Source organism: Ranitomeya imitator, chromosome 1 (genome assembly GCF_032444005.1).
Source record: "Ranitomeya imitator isolate aRanImi1 chromosome 1, aRanImi1.pri, whole genome shotgun sequence".
In the NCBI taxonomy this organism is placed as follows: Eukaryota; Metazoa; Chordata; class Amphibia; order Anura; family Dendrobatidae; genus Ranitomeya; species Ranitomeya imitator.
In genome coordinates, this window is record NC_091282.1 from 594223718 (window position 1) to 594244893 (window position 21176).

Sequence of the window (21176 nt, forward strand, 5' to 3'; positions counted from 1 at the left end):
TGTGTACAGGTAATACAGTGATCACCAGTGACATTATACACAGGAGCTCTGTATATAATGTATAGGTAATACAGTGATCACTGGTGACATTGTACACAGGACCTCTGTATATAGTATAGGTAACACTGACTCACCAGTGACGTCTCTAGGTGAAGTCCTTCATCTTTCATCCAGCACAGACCGCCATCACTTCATCCAGCCAGGACTCGTCTCTGCAGGAAATAGTTATCTCGAGCTCCGCTTGCAGAACACAATACTTAATTTTTCACAACTTCTACATTACACCACATGAAGAAAAAAAGGCAATATAGTGTCACTCTGCACAGTAACAGGAGCGCCCCCCCATTTAAAACAGTATACTCAAAAAAGAAAATAAATACATCACTGCAGTAATAATATCCCTTAATTAGCCCCTATGGTAATAATATTCCCCACCCTGGCCCCGTGTGTCTTATTCCTGGCTCCAGCCATATGTTCTCGCATCCTGCACTGATGAGTATCCATTCTGCCCCATATGATCTCCCCATCCTGCCCCATCTGTCTCCATGGTATCCATCCTGCCTCATCTGTCTCCAATCCTGCCCCATCTGTTTCCAATCCTGCCCCATCTGTGTCCAGCACTCTGCCCCATCTGTTTCCAATCCTGCCCCATCTGTGTCCAGCACTCTGCCCCATCTGTTTCCAATCATGCCCCATCTGTGTCCAGCACTCTGCCCCATCTGTGTCCAATCCTGCCCCATCTGGGTCCAGCACTCTGCCCCATCTGTTTCCAATCCTGCCCCATCTGTGTCCAGCACTCTGCCCCATCTGTTTCCAATCCTGCCCCATCTGTGTCCAGCACTCTGCCCCATCTGTTTCCAATCCTGCCCCATCTGTGTCCAGCACTCTGCCCCATCTGTGTCCAAGCCTGCCCCATCTTTGTCCAGCACTCTTCCCCATCTGTTTCCAATCCTGCCCCATCTGTGTCCAGCACTCTGCCCCATCTGTGTCCAGCACTCTGCCCCATCTGTGTCCAGCACTCTGCCCCATCTGTTTCCAGCACTCTGCCCCATCTGTTTCCAATCCTGCCCCATCTGTGTCCAGCACTCTGCCCCATCTGTGTCCAATCCTGCCCCATCTGTGTCCAGCACTCTGCCCCATCTGTTTCCAATCCGGCCCCATCTGTGTCCAGCACTCTGCCCCATCTGTTTCCAATCCTGCCCCATCTCTGTCCAGCACTCTGCCCCATCTGTTTCCTGCCCCATCTGTGTCCAGCACTCTGCCCCATCTGTGTCCAGCACTCTGCCCCATCTGTGTCCAATCCTGCCCCATCTGTGTCCAGCACTCTGCCCCATCTGTTTCCAGCACTCTGCCCCATCTGTTTCCAATCCTGCCCCATCTGTGTCCAGCACTCTGCCCCATCTGTTTCCTGCCCCATCTGTGTCCAGCACTCTGCCCCATCTGTGTCCAGCACTCTGCCCCATCTGTGTCCAATCCTGCCCCATCTGTGTCCAGCACTCTGCCCCATCTGTTTCCAGCACTCTGCCCCATCTGTTTCCAATCCTGCCCCATCTGTGTCCAGCACTCTGCCCCATCTGTTTCCAGCACTCTGCCCCATCTGTGTCCAATCCTGCCCCATCTGTGTCCAGCACTCTGCCCCATCTGTTTCCAAACCTGCCCCATCTGTGTCCAGCACTCTGCCCCATCTGTTTCCAATCCTGCCCCATCTCTGTCCAGCACTCTGCCCCATCTGTTTCCTGCCCCATCTGTGTCCAGCACTCTGCCCCATCTGTGTCCAGCACTCTGCCCCATCTGTGTCCAATCCTGCCCCATCTGTGTCCAGCACTCTGCCCCATCTGTTTCCAATCCTGCCCCATCTCTGTCCAGCACTCTGCCCCATCTCTGTCCAGCACTCTGCCCCATCTCTGTCCAGCACTCTGCCCCATCCGTGTCCAGCACTCTGCCCCATCTCTGTCCAGCACTCTGCCCCATCTCTGTCCAGCACTCTGCCCCATCTGTGTCCAGCACTCTGCCCCATCTGTTTCCAATCCTGCCCCGTCTGTGTCCAGCACTCTGCCCCATCTGTTTCCAATCCTGCCCCATCTGTAGCCAGCACTCTGCCCTATCTGTGTCCAGCACTCTGCCCCATCTGTGTCCAGCACTCTGCCCCATCTGTTTCCAATACTGCCCCATCTGTGTCCAGCACTCTGCCCCATCTGTTTCCAATCCTGCCCCATCTCTGTCCAGCACTCTGCCCCATCTCTGTCCAGCACTCTGCCCCATCTCTGTCCAGCACTCTGCCCCATCTCTGTCCAGCACTCTGCCCCATCCGTGTCCAGCACTCTGCCCCATCTCTGTCCAGCACTCTGCCCCATCTCTGTCCAGCACTCTGCCCCATCTGTGTCCAGCACTCTGCCCCATATGTTTCCAATCCTGCCCCATCTGTGTCCAGCACTCTGCCCCATCTGTTTCCAATCCTGCCCCATCTGTGTCCAGCACTCTGCCCCATCTGTTTCCAATCCTGCCCCATCTCTGTCCAGCACTCTGCCCCATCTGTGTCCAGCACTCTGCCCCATCTGTTTCCAATCCTGCCCCATCTGTGTCCAGCACTCTGCCCCATTTGTTTCCAATCCTGCCCCATCTGTGTCCAGCACTCTGCCCCATCTGTTTCCAATCCTGCCCCATCTCTGTCCAGCACTCTGCCCCATCTGTGTCCAAGCCTGCCCCATCTTTGTCCAGCACTCTTCCCCATCTGTTTCCAATCCTGCCCCATCTGTGTCCAGCACTCTGCCCCATCTGTGTCCAGCACTCTGCCCCATCTGTGTCCAGCACTCTGCCCCATCTGTTTCCAGCACTCTGCCCCATCTGTTTCCAATCCTGCCCCATCTGTGTCCAGCACTCTGCCCCATCTGTGTCCAATCCTGCCCCATCTGTGTCCAGCACTCTGCCCCATCTGTTTCCAATCCGGCCCCATCTGTGTCCAGCACTCTGCCCCATCTGTTTCCAATCCTGCCCCATCTCTGTCCAGCACTCTGCCCCATCTGTTTCCTGCCCCATCTGTGTCCAGCACTCTGCCCCATCTGTGTCCAGCACTCTGCCCCATCTTTGTCCAATCCTGCCCCATCTGTGTCCAGCACTCTGCCCCATCTGTTTCCAGCACTCTGCCCCATCTGTTTCCAATCCTGCCCCATCTGTGTCCAGCACTCTGCCCCATCTGTTTCCTGCCCCATCTGTGTCCAGCACTCTGCCCCATCTGTGTCCAGCACTCTGCCCCATCTGTGTCCAATCCTGCCCCATCTGTGTCCAGCACTCTGCCCCATCTGTTTCCAGCACTCTGCCCCATCTGTTTCCAATCCTGCCCCATCTGTGTCCAGCACTCTGCCCCATCTGTTTCCAGCACTCTGCCCCATCTGTGTCCAATCCTGCCCCATCTGTGTCCAGCACTCTGCCCCATCTGTTTCCAAACCTGCCCCATCTGTGTCCAGCACTCTGCCCCATCTGTTTCCAATCCTGCCCCATCTCTGTCCAGCACTCTGCCCCATCTGTTTCCTGCCCCATCTGTGTCCAGCACTCTGCCCCATCTGTGTCCAGCACTCTGCCCCATCTGTGTCCAATCCTGCCCCATCTGTGTCCAGCACTCTGCCCCATCTGTTTCCAATCCTGCCCCATCTCTGTCCAGCACTCTGCCCCATCTCTGTCCAGCACTCTGCCCCATCTCTGTCCAGCACTCTGCCCCATCCGTGTCCAGCACTCTGCCCCATCTCTGTCCAGCACTCTGCCCCATCTCTGTCCAGCACTCTGCCCCATCTGTGTCCAGCACTCTGCCCCATCTGTTTCCAATCCTGCCCCGTCTGTGTCCAGCACTCTGCCCCATCTGTTTCCAATCCTGCCCCATCTGTAGCCAGCACTCTGCCCCATCTGTGTCCAGCACTCTGCCCCATCTGTGTCCAGCACTCTGCCCCATCTGTTTCCAATACTGCCCCATCTGTGTCCAGCACTCTGCCCCATCTGTTTCCAATCCTGCCCCATCTCTGTCCAGCACTCTGCCCCATCTCTGTCCAGCACTCTGCCCCATCTCTGTCCAGCACTCTGCCCCATCTCTGTCCAGCACTCTGCCCCATCCGTGTCCAGCACTCTGCCCCATCTCTGTCCAGCACTCTGCCCCATCTCTGTCCAGCACTCTGCCCCATCTGTGTCCAGCACTCTCCCCCATATATTTCCAATCCTGCCCCATCTGTGTCCAGCACTCTGCCCCATCTGTTTCCAATCCTGCCCCATCTGTGTCCAGCACTCTGCCCCATCTGTTTCCAATCCTGCCCCATCTCTGTCCAGCACTCTGCCCCATCTCTGTCCAGCACTCTGCCCCATCTCTGTCCAGCACTCTGCCCCATCTGTGTCCAGCACTCTGCCCCATATGTTTCCAATCCTGCCCCATCTGTGTCCAGCACTCTGCCCCATCTGTTTCCAATCCTGCCCCATCTGTGTCCAGCACTCTGCCCCATTTGTTTCCAATCCTGCCCCATCTGTGTCCAGCACTCTGCCCCATCTGTTTCCAATCCTGCCCCATCTCTGTCCAGCACTCTGCCCCATCTGTGTCCAAGCCTGCCCCATCTTTGTCCAGCACTCTTCCCCATCTGTTTCCAATCCTGCCCCATCTGTGTCCAGCACTCTGCCCCATCTGTGTCCAGCACTCTGCCCCATCTGTGTCCAGCACTCTGCCCCATCTGTTTCCAGCACTCTGCCCCATCTGTTTCCAATCCTGCCCCATCTGTGTCCAGCACTCTGCCCCATCTGTGTCCAATCCTGCCCCATCTGTGTCCAGCACTCTGCCCCATCTGTTTCCAATCCTGCCCCATCTGTGTCCAGCACTCTGCCCCATCTGTTTCCAATCCTGCCCCATCTCTGTCCAGCACTCTGCCCCATCTGTTTCCTGCCCCATCTGTGTCCAGCACTCTGCCCCATCTGTGTCCAGCACTCTGCCCCATCTGTGTCCAATCCTGCCCCATCTGTGTCCAGCACTCTGCCCCATCTGTTTCCAGCACTCTGCCCCATCTGTTTCCAATCCTGCCCCATCTGTGTCCAGCACTCTGCCCCATCTGTTTCCAGCACTCTGCCCCATCTGTGTCCAATCCTGCCCCATCTGTGTCCAGCACTCTGCCCCATCTGTTTCCAAACCTGCCCCATCTGTGTCCAGCACTCTGCCCCATCTGTTTCCAATCCTGCCCCATCTGTGTCCAGCACTCTGCCCCATTTGTTTCCAATCCTGCCCCGTGTCCAGCACTCTGCCCCATCTGTTTCCAATCCTGCCCCATCTCTGTCCAGCACTCTGCCCCATCTGTGTCCAAGCCTGCCCCATCTTTGTCCAGCACTCTTCCCCATCTGTTTCCAATCCTGCCCCATCTGTGTCCAGCACTCTGCCCCATCTGTGTCCAGCACTCTGCCCCATCTGTGTCCAGCACTCTGCCCCATCTGTTTCCAGCACTCTACCCCATCTGTTTCCAATCCTGCCCCATCTGTGTCCAGCACTCTGCCCCATCTGTGTCCAATCCTGCCCCATCTGTGTCCAGCACTCTGCCCCATCTGTTTCCAATCCTGCCCCATCTGTGTCCAGCACTCTGCCCCATCTGTTTCCAATCCTGCCCCATCTCTGTCCAGCACTCTGCCCCATCTGTTTCCTGCCCCATCTGTGTCCAGCACTCTGCCCCATCTGTGTCCAGCACTCTGCCCCATCTGTGTCCAATCCTGCCCCATCTGTGTCCAGCACTCTGCCCCATCTGTTTCCAGCACTCTGCCCCATCTGTTTCCAATCCTGCCCCATCTGTGTCCAGCACTCTGCCCCATCTGTTTCCAGCACTCTGCCTCATCTGTGTCCAATCCTGCCCCATCTGTGTCCAGCACTCTGCCCCATCTGTTTCCAAACCTGCCCCATCTGTGTCCAGCACTCTGCCCCATCTGTTTCCAATCCTGCCCCATCTCTGTCCAGCACTCTGCCCCATCTGTTTCCTGCCCCATCTGTGTCCAGCACTCTGCCCCATCTGTGTCCAGCACTCTGCCCCATCTGTGTCCAATCCTGCCCCATCTGTGTCCAGCACTCTGCCCCATCTGTGTCCAATCCTGCCCCATCTCTGTCCAGCACTCTGCCCCATCTGTTTCCTGCCCCATCTGTGTCCAGCACTCTGCCCCATCTGTTTCCAATCCTGCCCCATCTCTGTCCAGCACTCTGCCCCATCTGTTTCCTGCCCCATCTGTGTCCAGCACTCTGCCCCATCTGTGTCCAGCACTCTGCCCCATCTGTGTCCAATCCTGCCCCATCTGTGTCCAGCACTCTGCCCCATCTGTGTCCAATCCTGCCCCATCTGTGTCCAGCACTCTGCCCCATCTGTGTCCAGCACTCTGCCCCATCTGTGTCCAATCCTGCCCCATCTGTGTCCAGCACTCTGCCCCATCTGTGTCCAATCCTGCCCATCTGTGTCCAGCACTCTGCCCCATCTGTTTCCTATCCTGCCCCGTCTGTGTCCAGCACTCTGCCCCATCTGTTTCCAATCCTGCCCCATCTGTGGCCAGCACTCTGCCCCATCTGTGTCCAGCACTCTGCCCCATCTGTGTCCAGCACTCTGCCCCATCTGTTTCCAATACTGCCCCATCTGTGTCCAGCACTCTGCCCCATCTGTTTCCAATCCTGCCCCATCTCTGTCCAGCACTCTGCCCCATCTCTGTCCAGCACTCTGCCCCATCTCTGTCCAGCACTCTGCCCCATCTCTGTCCAGCACTCTGCCCCATCCGTGTCCAGCACTCTGCCCCATCTCTGTCCAGCACTCTGCCCCATCTCTGTCCAGCACTCTGCCCCATCTGTGTCCAGCACTCTGCCCCATCTGTTTCCAATCCTGCCCCGTCTGTGTCCAGCACTCTGCCCCATCTGTTTCCAATCCTGCCCAATCTGTGGCCAGCACTCTGCCCCATCTGTGTCCAGCACTCTGCCCCATCTGTGTCCAGCACTCTGCCCCATCTGTTTCCAATACTGCCCCATCTGTGTCCAGCACTCTGCCCCATCTGTTTCCAATCCTGCCCCATCTCTGTCCAGCACTCTGCCCCATCTCTGTCCAGCACTCTGCCCCATCTCTGTCCAGCACTCTGCCCCATCTCTGTCCAGCACTCTGCCCCATCCGTGTCCAGCACTCTGCCCCATCTCTGTCCAGCACTCTGCCCCATCTCTGTCCAGCACTCTGCCCCATCTGTGTCCAGCACTCTGCCCCATCTGTTTCCAATCCTGCCCCATCTGTGTCCAGCACTCTGCCCCATCTGTTTCCAATCCTGCCCCATCTGTGTCCAGCACTCTGCCCCATCTGTTTCCAATCCTGCCCCATCTCTGTCCAGCACTCTGCCCCATCTGTGTCCAGCACTCTGCCCCATCTGTTTCCAATCCTGCCCCATCTGTGTCCAGCACTCTGCCCCATCTGTGTCCATCACTCTGCCCCATCTGTGTCCAGCACTCTGCCCCATCTGTTTCCAGCACTCTGCCCCATCTGTTTCCAATCCTGCCCCATCTGTGTCCAGCACTCTGCCCCATCTGTGTCCAATCCTGCCCCATCTGTGTCCAGCACTCTGCCCCATCTGTTTCCAATCCTGCCCCATCTGTGTCCAGCACTCTGCCCCATCTGTTTCCAATCCTGCCCCATCTCTGTCCAGCACTCTGCCCCATCTGTTTCCTGCCCCATCTGTGTCCAGCACTCTGCCCCATCTGTGTCCAGCACTCTGCCCCATCTGTGTCCAATCCTGCCCCATCTGTGTCCAGCACTCTGCCCCATCTGTTTCCAGCACTCTGCCCCATCTGTTTCCAATCCTGCCCCATCTGTGTCCAGCACTCTGCCCCATCTGTTTCCAGCACTCTGCCTCATCTGTGTCCAATCCTGCCCCATCTGTGTCCAGCACTCTGCCCCATCTGTTTCCAAACCTGCCCCATCTGTGTCCAGCACTCTGCCCCATCTGTTTCCAATCCTGCCCCATCTCTGTCCAGCACTCTGCCCCATCTGTTTCCTGCCCCATCTGTGTCCAGCACTCTGCCCCATCTGTGTCCAGCACTCTGCCCCATCTGTGTCCAATCCTGCCCCATCTGTGTCCAGCACTCTGCCCCATCTGTTTCCAGCACTCTGCCCCTTCTGTTTCCAGCACTCTGCCCCATCTGTGTCCAGCACTCTGCCCCATCTGTGTCCAATCCTGCCCCATCTGTGTCCAGCACTCTGCCCCATCTGTGTCCAGCACTCTGCCCCATCTGTGTCCAATCCTGCCCCATCTGTGTCCAGCACTCTGCCCCATCTGTGTCCAATCCTGCCCATCTGTGTCCAGCACTCTGCCCCATCTGTTTCCTATCCTGCCCCGTCTGTGTCCAGCACTCTGCCCCATCTGTTTCCAATCCTGCCCCATCTGTGGCCAGCACTCTGCCCCATCTGTGTCCAGCACTCTGCCCCATCTGTGTCCAGCACTCTGCCCCATCTGTTTCCAATACTGCCCCATCTGTGTCCAGCACTCTGCCCCATCTGTTTCCAATCCTGCCCCATCTCTGTCCAGCACTCTGCCCCATCTCTGTCCAGCACTCTGCCCCATCTCTGTCCAGCACTCTGCCCCATCTCTGTCCAGCACTCTGCCCCATCCGTGTCCAGCACTCTGCCCCATCTCTGTCCAGCACTCTGCCCCATCTCTGTCCAGCACTCTGCCCCATCTGTGTCCAGCACTCTGCCCCATCTGTTTCCAATCCTGCCCCGTCTGTGTCCAGCACTCTGCCCCATCTGTTTCCAATCCTGCCCAATCTGTGGCCAGCACTCTGCCCCATCTGTGTCCAGCACTCTGCCCCATCTGTGTCCAGCACTCTGCCCCATCTGTTTCCAATACTGCCCCATCTGTGTCCAGCACTCTGCCCCATCTGTTTCCAATCCTGCCCCATCTCTGTCCAGCACTCTGCCCCATCTCTGTCCAGCACTCTGCCCCATCTCTGTCCAGCACTCTGCCCCATCTCTGTCCAGCACTCTGCCCCATCCGTGTCCAGCACTCTGCCCCATCTCTGTCCAGCACTCTGCCCCATCTCTGTCCAGCACTCTGCCCCATCTGTGTCCAGCACTCTGCCCCATCTGTTTCCAATCCTGCCCCATCTGTGTCCAGCACTCTGCCCCATCTGTTTCCAATCCTGCCCCATCTGTGTCCAGCACTCTGCCCCATCTGTTTCCAATCCTGCCCCATCTCTGTCCAGCACTCTGCCCCATCTGTGTCCAGCACTCTGCCCCATCTGTTTCCAATCCTGCCCCATCTGTGTCCAGCACTCTGCCCCATTTGTTTCCAATCCTGCCCCATCTGTGTCCAGCACTCTGCCCCATCTGTTTCCAATCCTGCCCCATCTCTGTCCAGCACTCTGCCCCATCCGTGTCCAGCACTCTGCCCCATCTCTGTCCAGCACTCTGCCCCATCTCTGTCCAGCACTCTGCCCCATCTGTGTCCAGCACTCTGCCCCATCTGTTTCCAATCCTGCCCCATCTGTGTCCAGCACTCTGCCCCATCTGTGTCCAATCCTGCCCCATCTGTGTCCAGCACTCTGCCCCATCTGTGTCCAGTACTCTGCCCCATCTGTGTCCAGCACTCTGCCCCATCTGTGTAATGGCACTGTGGAGATCAGACTGAACTAAAGGAATCCATCTTATCTTCTTCCTGAGAAATCTCGCTTACAACAAGATACATTTCTGTTGACTTGACATTTCCTTTTATGGAAGTAATCATGTGTGCATTCCTTCTTTCAATAGCAGCCTTTCATTCACCTTCCAGATGATGTAACTTTCTACTGATAAAGACTGGTATAGATTGTTTATGTAAGAGATAGTGAAATATGAGCGCTTGTGCGCATGTCTGTAAAAGAATAATTCTTTCTATATAAAGGGAGGGCAAAGCCCAGAGAGAGAGATGTGCTTCTGGGCTTCCCTTGTATATGATCACACAATACCTTGTTTGCGTGTCATTTACTCAGGATCCCTACCTCTAGTAAGCCAGGGACTGAGAAGGACTTAACATTTCTTTGGCGCACCGAACAGGGACCCGAGATGAGAGTATTTGCTCGAGATTCACCTGCGGATACGGACAATGGAGATCTGGGATAATGGACGGCAAATGAACTGAAAAACCTGGCCAGGTAAGAGACATTATTAGTTCTCTTTTATCTGCCTTGTATTATCCGAAAGATCTCTATGAGCCGTGTCACGCTGGGTTAGTCTAGTAGTGAGTAGATACCTATAAAACTCGGGTTACTATATTGTATAGATTTATGAGTCCTGTCCCTGGCAGTGTGTGAACAGTGTGAAGGTTGTGGTATGTTGTGAAAGAAGAGCAAAAGTGCGTAGAAAAATAAGCCGAAATAGTTGGGGTATAAGCCTTATACACGGAAGTCAGCCTAACTGGGTCATGTGGTTGCGTCCTTTCGGGGAGACCTCCGCCCATGCTTGACTCTCATTTAAGTGCTTAACCTCCTTCATTTCTGGATAAGGTTTGATAGAATGAGCCCAGGACGCGGGTCCATGAGCCTGGGACAAGTATGCTAACTGACACAGAAAGTTTTGTGATCTGTATGGTGTTGCTGGGTCTGTTTGCGTGCATAATAGCACTTAAGTACATTCTGCACATTAGAAAGAATGGAGCAGATCAGCCCTTCAATATTTTAGCTCCCTAGGAGAGAAGGCAACGAGACATCACCTAGGATAAGTGATTGTCCAAACGTCACCTGGGGTAGAAATAGCTAATATTAAAAAAAAAAAAAAAAGAAAAATGGGAAATAAACAGACAAAAACCGTCTTAGGACAAGTGGAAGCAGCAGATATCATACAGGAAAGATGTGGGAAGACAGTCAGAAGTCAGATTAGAAGGGTAAGAGAAAAATTGGGAATTTCAGAAGCACTTATGTTTAGCACTGAATGGGAAAGACTGAGTAAAGAACGAGGTGGAATTATCAAAGACAATGGGTGGGAAGAAATCATACACTGTATGATAGAGGTCTCAAAAACAGCTAAAGAGGAGAATTGGAAGTATGATCCAGACACTTCCAAATGGATTATGGGGAAGGGAAAAAGTTGTGACATAATCCCACCACCTTACCTAGATCCAAAAGCCCAATCATTTGTACCATCTGGAGGAGCAGAAGGAGGAAAACAATTTCCAGCCTTGTATCCCAATCTTGGTGGGGTAGGAGGATGGGTATGTTCACACTGTGGACAACAAAATCCAGATTGGAGAAATGATTGCCTAGTCTGTGGTACACCTAGACATGGCGCTGTACTTGCCCCTGTTAGGGTAGTACCAAGACCCTTTAGGGAACCTGGTGCTGACGGGGTAATGGGAACTAGATATCACCAGACCCGACAGTATTTTCCTTGGTCCCCTGCTGAAGGTATGTCCCTCCTGCATAATGCGCCTGATCCCACTCAATATCCCATCCGATTTGCACAATACATACAACAAATCATGCAGACTCATGCTGGGGTCTGGGCGGACGGGGAAGAATTATGTAGAATGAAAATGTCCCCCGGACTTTTTCAGGAATTATTGACACACCTACAGCCCAATAGACCAGTGGCAGAAGGGGGTGCCTTACAGACAGAAGCATCAGGTACCCAGTTCACAGAGGCATTAATAATTTTCATGAGAGAAAAACAGAGGGAAAGGGGATCTACGGGTGTGATTATGCAGAAATTTGGGCAAAGTATTGAAGAATATAGTCAAGAATTAGAAAATAGCTTTAGGGATGAAGGATTGGATTTGACTGATGCTTCAGTAAGGAGACTTTTTACAAAACAATTAATAGAGGGGCTAGATCCGAAAATCAGAGAAAAATTTAAATCCTCTACTCCAGATTGGAGAACAATTGAACAACCAAATATTGTGAAACAACGATGTTTAGGAATAGTCATGGATATGAGAGAGAATCGTAAGCCTGTTAGAATAGCACAAGCTAATACAGGAGGAAGAGTGAGACACAACTTTCCTTGCCACTACTGTAAAAAGCCAGGTCATTTCCAAAGAGAGTGCAGGAAGAAGTTGGCAGATATAAAGTCAGGCAAATTTGTTCCCAGAAATAACCCTCCCCAAACGGACAACCAGCAGAAATCTACCATCATAGATGGTCCCATACCAGATTCAGATTGACTCGATGTGTTACAAACTTCCCTACCAGCTAGAAGACCTATGATACAGGTGAATGTGGGGGGGAGAGAGATTCCATTTTTGATAGATACAGGTGCAACTTCCTCAATTTTGAATCAAGATTTTCTTCCGAATCCGGAAGATATTTCAGAACAAACAACTTTTGCTGAGGGTTATGATGGGGTAATTCGAACACTGCCATATACTGTGCCCCTAGAGGTCTCATTAGGACCTAAATGTTTTGCATCCAGATTTTTGTATGCCAGAGGTGCCCCAACATGTTTGTTAGGAACTGATGTCCTAAAGAAATTAGAAGCTAACATCAATTTTAGGGAAGATGGCACAGTTATACTGACTATCCCTGATGATGCAGAAACATTAGAACAATATGTTAGAATTCAGGCTTTTGAGGATTATGCTGAAGAAAAAGAGTACACCACAGATCTAGACCTCTCAATGGTCCCAGAAACACTGTGGGCACAGGGTGACACTGATGTGGGATTATTGCATATCTCTCCTGTAAAACTATCTGTGCAACCAGGAACTGTTCTCCCACAGCTCAGACAATACCCTGTGAGTGCCCAGCAGGAACTAGCGATTACAAAACAGATAGAGGGATATAAAGAGAAAGGAGTTTTGGTAGAGATACAATCACCTGCTAACACTCCTCTGTATCCAGTCAAAAAGAGAACTCTTGATAAGAGTTATATGCCCAAATATCGTATGGTACATGATCTAAGAGAAATAAACAAAGTTCTAGATCCAATCACCCCAGTTGTACCCAATCCTCATACGTTACTATCACAGATACCAGCCAGTTCTCAAGTATTTACTGTAATAGATCTTTCAAATGCATTTTTCTCGGTTCCTTTACACCAAGACAGTTGGCATTTGTTTGCATTTACATTTAAGGGCAAACAGTTGGCGTGGACACGCCTTCCACAGGGAATGATACACTCCCCTACTCTTTATTCAAATGCCCTACAAACAGTCCTCCAGAGGTTTGAACCCGAACCACAGGTAGTAATTTTGCAGTATGTGGATGACCTACTACTTTGCTGCCCAGATCTAGAAACTGCAGAAAGGTCCACTGTGAGTTTACTATGTTTTTTTAGAAAAAGAAGGGTGTAAAGTGAATAGACAAAAGCTACAAGTTTGTCAGACCAAAGTGGTCTTTCTAGGTCATTGCATTTCTCAAGGTAAAAAGCATCTTACACCACAAAGAACTGAAGCAATAAGACAGATGAATGAGCCTAGAAATCATAAACAGCTACGAGCATTTTTAGGAATAGTGTCTCATTGTAGACAATGGATTATACATGCCAGTCAACTAATGCAACCACTGTATGACTGTGTAAAAAGTGAACCTTATTTGTTGACAAAAGAAGGTCAGATTTCGTTCCAACAATTAAAAGATGCCCTTGTTTCAGCTCCAGCGTTAGGGCTACCAGACTACACCAAACCGTTTCAGCTTATGGCTGCAGAAGTTGATTCCCATGCTACAGGAGTTCTTACCCAGAAGCATGCAGGGAAACAAAGACCAATTGCATACCTTTCAGCAAGGTTAGATCCCGTAGCTAGAGCAGCGCCAACCTGTGTACGTGTAGTTGTTGCTGTCTCACTATTGTTGGACAAAGCATCAGAAATTGTCCTAGAGCATCCACTCACAGTTCAAACTACACATGATGTTTATGGGATATTAAACCAGGTCCAACCAAAACACATTTCCATGGCCAGACATTTGCGGCTACAGTGTTCTTTGTTGCTCCCCTCTACTATCACATTTGCTAGGCTTCAGACTCTCAATATAGCTACACTGCTACCTCTCGAGTCTGAAGGGGGGAATAAGGACACTGATCCACACGCAAATTTTTTCCCTACAGACACACATGATTGTACAGAGCTCATTTTACAAGAAACGGTAGGCTTACCCAATGTATCCGAAACACCACTTCAAAATCCAGATTTAGAGCTGTTTATAGATGGTAGTAGGTTTGCAGATGACACAGGTAACTTCCATACAGGGTATGCAGTTGTGTCAGAATCTGAAACTCTCAAAGCAGAACCGCTTCCACCGAAACAGTCTGCACAAGAAGCAGAACTAACAGCATTGATTGAAGCTCTTAAAATAGCTGAGAACCAGACAGCTAATATATACACTGATTCTAGGTATGCACATGGTATTGTGTTTGATTTTGGAGTAATCTGGAGAGCTAGAGGTTACATGACAGCGTCAGGACAACCTGTAAAACATGCTTCTCTGATCAAACAGATCTTAGAGGCTGCACAAGAAACAAAAGAAGTAGCAGTAATCAAGGTAGCTGCACATGTGAGACTCGACACTAGGGAATCTAGGGGAAATGATAGGGCTGATAAAGCAGCCAAAGCAGCAGCAGTCAAACCCTTACAACAGGTCCATACTGTAAACCTCACAGAAAATACTGAAGATAGACTGAGACAAGCACAGGAAGATGCAGGAGAAGAGGAGAGGGACAGGTGGAAAAAGGAAGGGGCAGAAGAACAAGCGGGAATTTGGAAGAAAGATGGACTAATATGTCTACCTAGAGCCTGGTATCCGATTGTAGTTGGTGGACTGCACCACCCTACTCATGTGTCTGCAAATGCAATGACACTACTGGCAAAGCAAGTCTGGTTGGCTCCAGGTTTTGGCAACTATGCAAGAGACTATTGTGCTGCATGCGCTATATGCCTGACACATAATCCCGGACAGACAGCAAAGACCCCTATGAAGCACCACGTCCGACCTCTCTACCCGTTTCAGCGATTACAAATAGACTTTATCCAGCTGCCAAAAAGTAATGGGTATGAGTATGTGTTGGTATGTGTGGACATGTTCTCGGGGTGGCCAGAGGCCTATCCAGTTCGGAAGGCTTCAGCTAAAAACACTGCTGTAAAGCTAGTTGCCGAACTGATACCCCGTTACGGTCTCCCTGAAGTGATCGAGTCAGATAGGGGTACTCATTTCACTGGAGAAATATTTCAAAATGTACTGAAAATGTTGGGTGTTGAAAGTCAGTTACACACTCCGTACCATCCTCAAAGTTCTGGTAAGGTAGAACGCATGAATGGAACTTTAAAATTAAAAATACAGAAAGCCATGGCTGAAACAGGAAAGCCTTGGACAGAATGCCTTCCACTGGCCCTTTACTCAATACGCAATACCCCAAGGGGTAAGACTAAACTGTCTCCATATGAAATTTTGTTTGGCAGGACTGCCAATTTAGGATGTTATTTTCCACAGCAACTTGTGTTAAATATTGAGTCATTGACTTCTTATGTGCAAAATCTTCAGAAACAATTAACTAAGGTGCATGCACAAGTTTTTGCTTCCCTTCCAGATCCTGACAACACAGAAGGAAGTCACAAGTTGGAACCAGGTGATCAAGTCTATGTAAAAAGACACACCAGAAAGGCTCTAGAACCAAGGTTTGACGGACCCTTCCAAGTCCTGTTGACAACACCTACATCAGTCAAGCTTGAAGGAAAGGCATCATGGATACATGCAAGCCATTGCAAGAAAAGCAGTATAAACTCATGATATTGATGTTAATAATGATAACCTCAACGGAGGCGTGGGATAGACTGAATTCTCTAGCCCCTTTGAACAATAGATTCGTACAACATCATAGAAAATTAGTGCATGACTTGTTAAACAATACACAAACCCTGACAGATTGTTGGATCTGTACCCATTCGCCGGTATCAGCCACAAGTATACCTTTTCTAGCAGTTCCCGTATTAGCAGAAGAAATATTCGCTTGGCCTAATTGTTCAGACAACCTGGCCAACAACCAAACTGGTAATACTAGGCTGTGGAATACTACAATCGCCATACCAATTGTGGGATGGGTAGAATTTCCTTGGTGGCAGGGTAATCTCTCAGGGAGTAACACACATCTACAATATTTAGCATTTAGGGGAGGAAAATGGGTACCTAGAAATAAGACTGGATTAACTAATTTAGGACAGGTCCCCACAGAAAATCTACAGCTTAGTTTCAGTACAACCGTCCCCCCCCCTCTGATGCTTTCAAACCTGTAGTATTGGAAAGATACATACATAATAGAAAATGGAAACATTCTAAATTGTTCCCCCAAGGTGATGCAAACAGTTGTACAAGTAAGCTGGGGAACCTGGTTTGTAATGAATCCAATGAGTATATCAAAGGAATGCCTGTATGTGGGAATCCCGCAGCCGGGTACTGTAGCCCCTTGGGACAAAAACCCTCTTGGTGTATGCTTCAAAATGTATCTAGTTTTGTGGATTTGGCTCACAGATTGGTATTGCAGCACTCAGCTCTATGGGATCTGCCTGAAGGTACATTTTGGATATGCGGAGAAGGAGCATATAAATGGCTTCCCGTAGGTATAAAGGGTACTTGTACATTAGGACGCCTAACCCCGGCTACATTCATAATTTCAAATAAACAAGTGAATATGCAAGCCGTGCCCAAGCACACACTGTATAAAAGAGCTGCAGATAACTCACCACGTCCCTCGGGGAGGCCACATATAGTACAAATGGGAATTCCCAACAAAATTGCTAGTACCATTTTTATTTATCCTATGTTAACACAGATGTGGGATAAATTAGTTAGAGCCACGGATTATCTAGATGATCAGATCTGGGATATATTGGATATACTAAACACTAGTATAGCTGTACAGAATCAGCTTATAATAGTCACTAACCAACATACCCTGGTATTGGATTACCTAACTGCCTCACAAGGGGGTATGTGTCAAATCATCGGACCCACCTGCTGTCATTATATAGACCCGAATAGTACTATGAGTATGACATTTAAATTAAAGGACGTACAACGACTCAGAGATCAGTATGACAAAGACAATGACCAGAATAAGGATAGCTGGTGGTCAGATACCTTTTCTTTTCTTAACCCAGCCAACTGGTTCAGAGGAATCGGTGGGTGGGTTGCTGGGATTATGCAGAGCATAATACATATAGTTATGATTATTGTAGTCATATACGTACTGTTCCAGATTGTGCTCAAGAGTATCTCAGTATGCACAGATAAACTTTGTGTAATAGATGCAAGAGTATAAAGTTTTTTTTTCCTTCTTCTCTTATGTTATCCTTTGCTAATACTGATTATTGCGCTTATTTTGCTATCCCTTTGTAATATCTGTACTTATTGCAAAACAAAGAAAAGGTTGCGAGAGTTAAACGGAAGAATTAATACTAGATTTGATTCTCTTATTGAATACAAGCATGTACATGTGTAATACCAAATAAAGGCTTTGTCTTTGGCCCTGTGGTAATAAAATAAATAAAAGAAAATGTCAAAGGGGGGAATTGTGGAGATCAGACTGAACTAAAGGAATCCATCTTATCTTCTTCCTGAGAAATCTCGCTTACAACAAGATACATTTCTGCTGACTTGACATTTCCTTTTATGGAAGTAATCATGTGTGCATTCCTTCTTTCAATAGCAGCCTTTCATTCACCTTCCAGATGATGTAACTTTCTACTGATAAAGACTGGTATAGATTGTTTATGTAAGAGATAGTGAAATATGAGCGCTTGTGCGCATGTCTGTAAAAGAATAATTCTTTCTATATAAAGGGAGGGCAAAGCCCAGAGAGAGAGATGTGCTTCTGGGCTTCCCTTGTATATGATCACACAATACCTTGTTTGCGTGTCATTTACTCAGGATCCCTACCTCTAGTAAGCCAGGGACTGAGAAGGACTTAACAGGCACTCTGCCCCATCTGTGTCAAGCACTCTGCCCCATCTGTGTCCAGCGTTTTGCCCCTGTGTCCAGCGTTCTTCCCTGGGCCCCCCGGATCGCCGCTCTCAAGAAAAAAAAAAAAGAAGTTCTTCTTACCCTCCACGCGGCTGACGTCAGCTGCCAGCCTCAGATTGGCTGGCGGCTGTTAACTATTGACGTGCGGACCCGCGCCTGCACGTCAATAGCTTTAAACAGCTGCAGCGTCGGCTCTAAGGGCCCGGTTAGCCTGCGGCTGCCGGTAGGGGCCCGGTGAGCAGATGAGATGGGGCCCGATGCGGGCCCCCTCTGCCCACCGGGCCCCATACGCAAGTCACGGCCGTCATGCCCTGATGGCGGCCCTGTATGTACTAACAGAAACGCCAGCCCTCCTACCAAGTCATATGCATCCCAATAAGCCTTTGAACCCAGGTACTGGATTGCCACAGGAAAATACACTTCACATAATTCATTTTGTACTCCCGTACTCCTTTGTTTTACACATTGACAGGAAGGTCAGCCCTGCTGCATAGTTATATGCACCCTATTACGCCTTGGAACCCACATTGTGCTGTTTCATGCATGTTTTTCAGTTCCATGTATGTTGTTATATATTACTCTGTATTTTACTCTGCTGCCACCCAATGGCCTTTTTCCGTATGGCAGCTTGTTATTCACTAATTCTTGTGGGCATGTCTTTCACTTCCGTTTCAGGGGTCAAATCTTCTCTTCCTCTGGCAGCCATTTCAGTTTACTTTCTGTTGTGAGACGACGCTCTTGAACCGGGCTTAGGAAGGCGTCAGTCTTTCGACCTCTTGCTGCTCTTGTTGCTCACACTTGCAGTCATACTTGGTGCTATATCATACTGTACCTTGTCTACATCTGCATTTCTGGAGAAAGTACTGTATTACCAGATATCTGCTGTATGTCCAGATTTCCAAATAATCAAGTCTGGATTGCACAATCCCTGGTGTGCATCAGCTCTTTGGACGCTGAGCAGCATTGGTCCTGTCTTCCTCATATTGAGGAAATACGAAGGTACGATTCTCTCTCACAACGCTTATTAATCAACCACATCTCCATTCGCCTCATGTGGGGACAGAACACACATTTTTGATGTGCCCATGAAAATCCACTCATACTTTCTAATGGTATGATGGTTCCCTCTTTGCACAATTATTTACAGGAGAATTTGGCAATTTTATTTGCCATGTTTTTAACACTAAGATTCAGATACGGCTTTAACCCCTTCCCGACCCATGACGCCACGTAGGCGTCATGAAAGTCGGTGCCAATCCGACCCATGACGCCTATGTGGCGTCATGGAAAGATCGCGTCCCTGCAGATCGGGTGAAAGGGTTAACTCCCATTTCACCCGATCTGCACCCCCCCGTGCTCCGTTCCACCCCCCCGTGCTCCATTCAACCCCCCCGTGCTCCGTTCCACCCCCACCCATGCTCCGATCCACCCCCCCATGCTCCGATCCACCCCCCCCCCGTCCTCCCCTTCCACCCCATCTTACTTACCGATCCTGCCGGGGTCCGTCTGTCTTCTCCCTGGGCGCCGCCATCTTCCAAAATGGCGGGCGCATGCGCAGTGCGCCCGCCGAATCTGCCGGCCGGCAGATTCATTCCAAAGTGCATTTTGATCACTGAGATATGATCTATCACAGTGATCAAAATAAAAAAAAAATAAATGACCCCCCCACCCTTTGTCACCCCATAGGTAGGGACAATAAAAAAATAAAGATTTTTTTTTCCCACTAATGTTAGAATAGGGTTAGGGTTAGGGGTAGGGCTAGGGTTAGGGTTAGGGTTAGGGCTAGGGTTAGGGTTAGGGCTAGGGTTAGGGTTAGGGCTAGGGCTAGGGTTTCGGTATGTGCACACATATTCTGGTCCTCTGCGGATTTTTCAGCTGCGGATTTGATAAATCCGCAGTGCTAAACCGCTGCGGATTTATGGCAGATTTGCCGCGTTTTTTCTGCGCATTTCACTGCGGTTTTACAACTGCAATTTTCTATTGGAGCAGTTGTAAAACCGCTGCGGAATCCGCAGAAAGAAGTGACATGCTGCGGAATGTAAACCGCTGCGTTTCTGTGCAGTTTTTCTGCAGCATGTGTACAGCGATTTTTGTTTCCCATAGGTTTACATTGAACTGTAAACTCATGGGAAACTGCTGCGTTTAGAATTAGGCTATGTGCACACGGTGCGGATTTGGCTGCGGATCCCTTGGGGGGTCTAGTTTCTAAAATGGGGTCACTTGTGGGGGGTTTCTACTGTTTAGGCACACCAGGGGCTCTGCAAACGCAACGTGACGCCCGCAGACCATTCCATCAAAGTCTGCATTTCAAAAGTCACTACTTCGCTTCTGAGCCCCGACGTGTGCCCAAACAGTAGTTTACCCCCACACATGGGGTATCACCGTACTCAGGAGAAACTGGACAACAAATATTGGGGTCAAATTTTTCCTGTTACCCTTGGGAAAATGAAAAAATTCTGGGCTAAATAATTATTTTTGATGAAAGAAAACGTATTTATTATTTTCACGGCTCTGCATTATAAACTTCTGTGAAGCACTTGGGGGTTCAAAGTGCTCACCACACATCTAGATAAGTTCCTTTCGGGGTCTAGTTTCCAAAATGGGGTCACTTGTGGGGGGTTTCTACTGTTTAGCCACATCAGGGGCTCTGCAAACGCAACAGGACGCCCACAGAGCACTCCATCAAAGTCTGCATTTCAAAACGTCACTACTTCACTTCCGAGCCCCGGCATGTGCCCAAACAGTGGTTTACCCCCACATATGGGGTATCAGCGTACTCAGAAGAAACTGGACAACAACTTTTGGGGTCAAATTTCTCCTGTTACCCTTGGGAAAATAAAAAATTGCATGGCTCTGCGTTATAAACTTCTGTGAAGCACTTGGGGGTTCAAAGTCCTCACCACACATCTAGATTAGTTCCTTTGGGGGTCTAGTTTCCAAAATGGGGTCATTTGTGGGGGATCTCCAATGTTTAGGCACACAGGGGCTCTCCAAACGTGACATGGTGTCCGCTAATGATTGGAGATAATTTTCCATTTAAAAAGCCAAATGGCGTGCCTTCCCTTCCGAGCCCTGCCGTGCGCCCAAACAGTGGTTTACCCTCACATATGGGGTATCAGCGTACTCAGGACAAACTGGACAACAACATTTGGGGTCCAATTTCTCCTATTACCCTTGGCAAAATAGGAAATTCCAGGCTAAAAAATCATTTTTGAGGAAAGAAAAATTATTTTTTATTTTC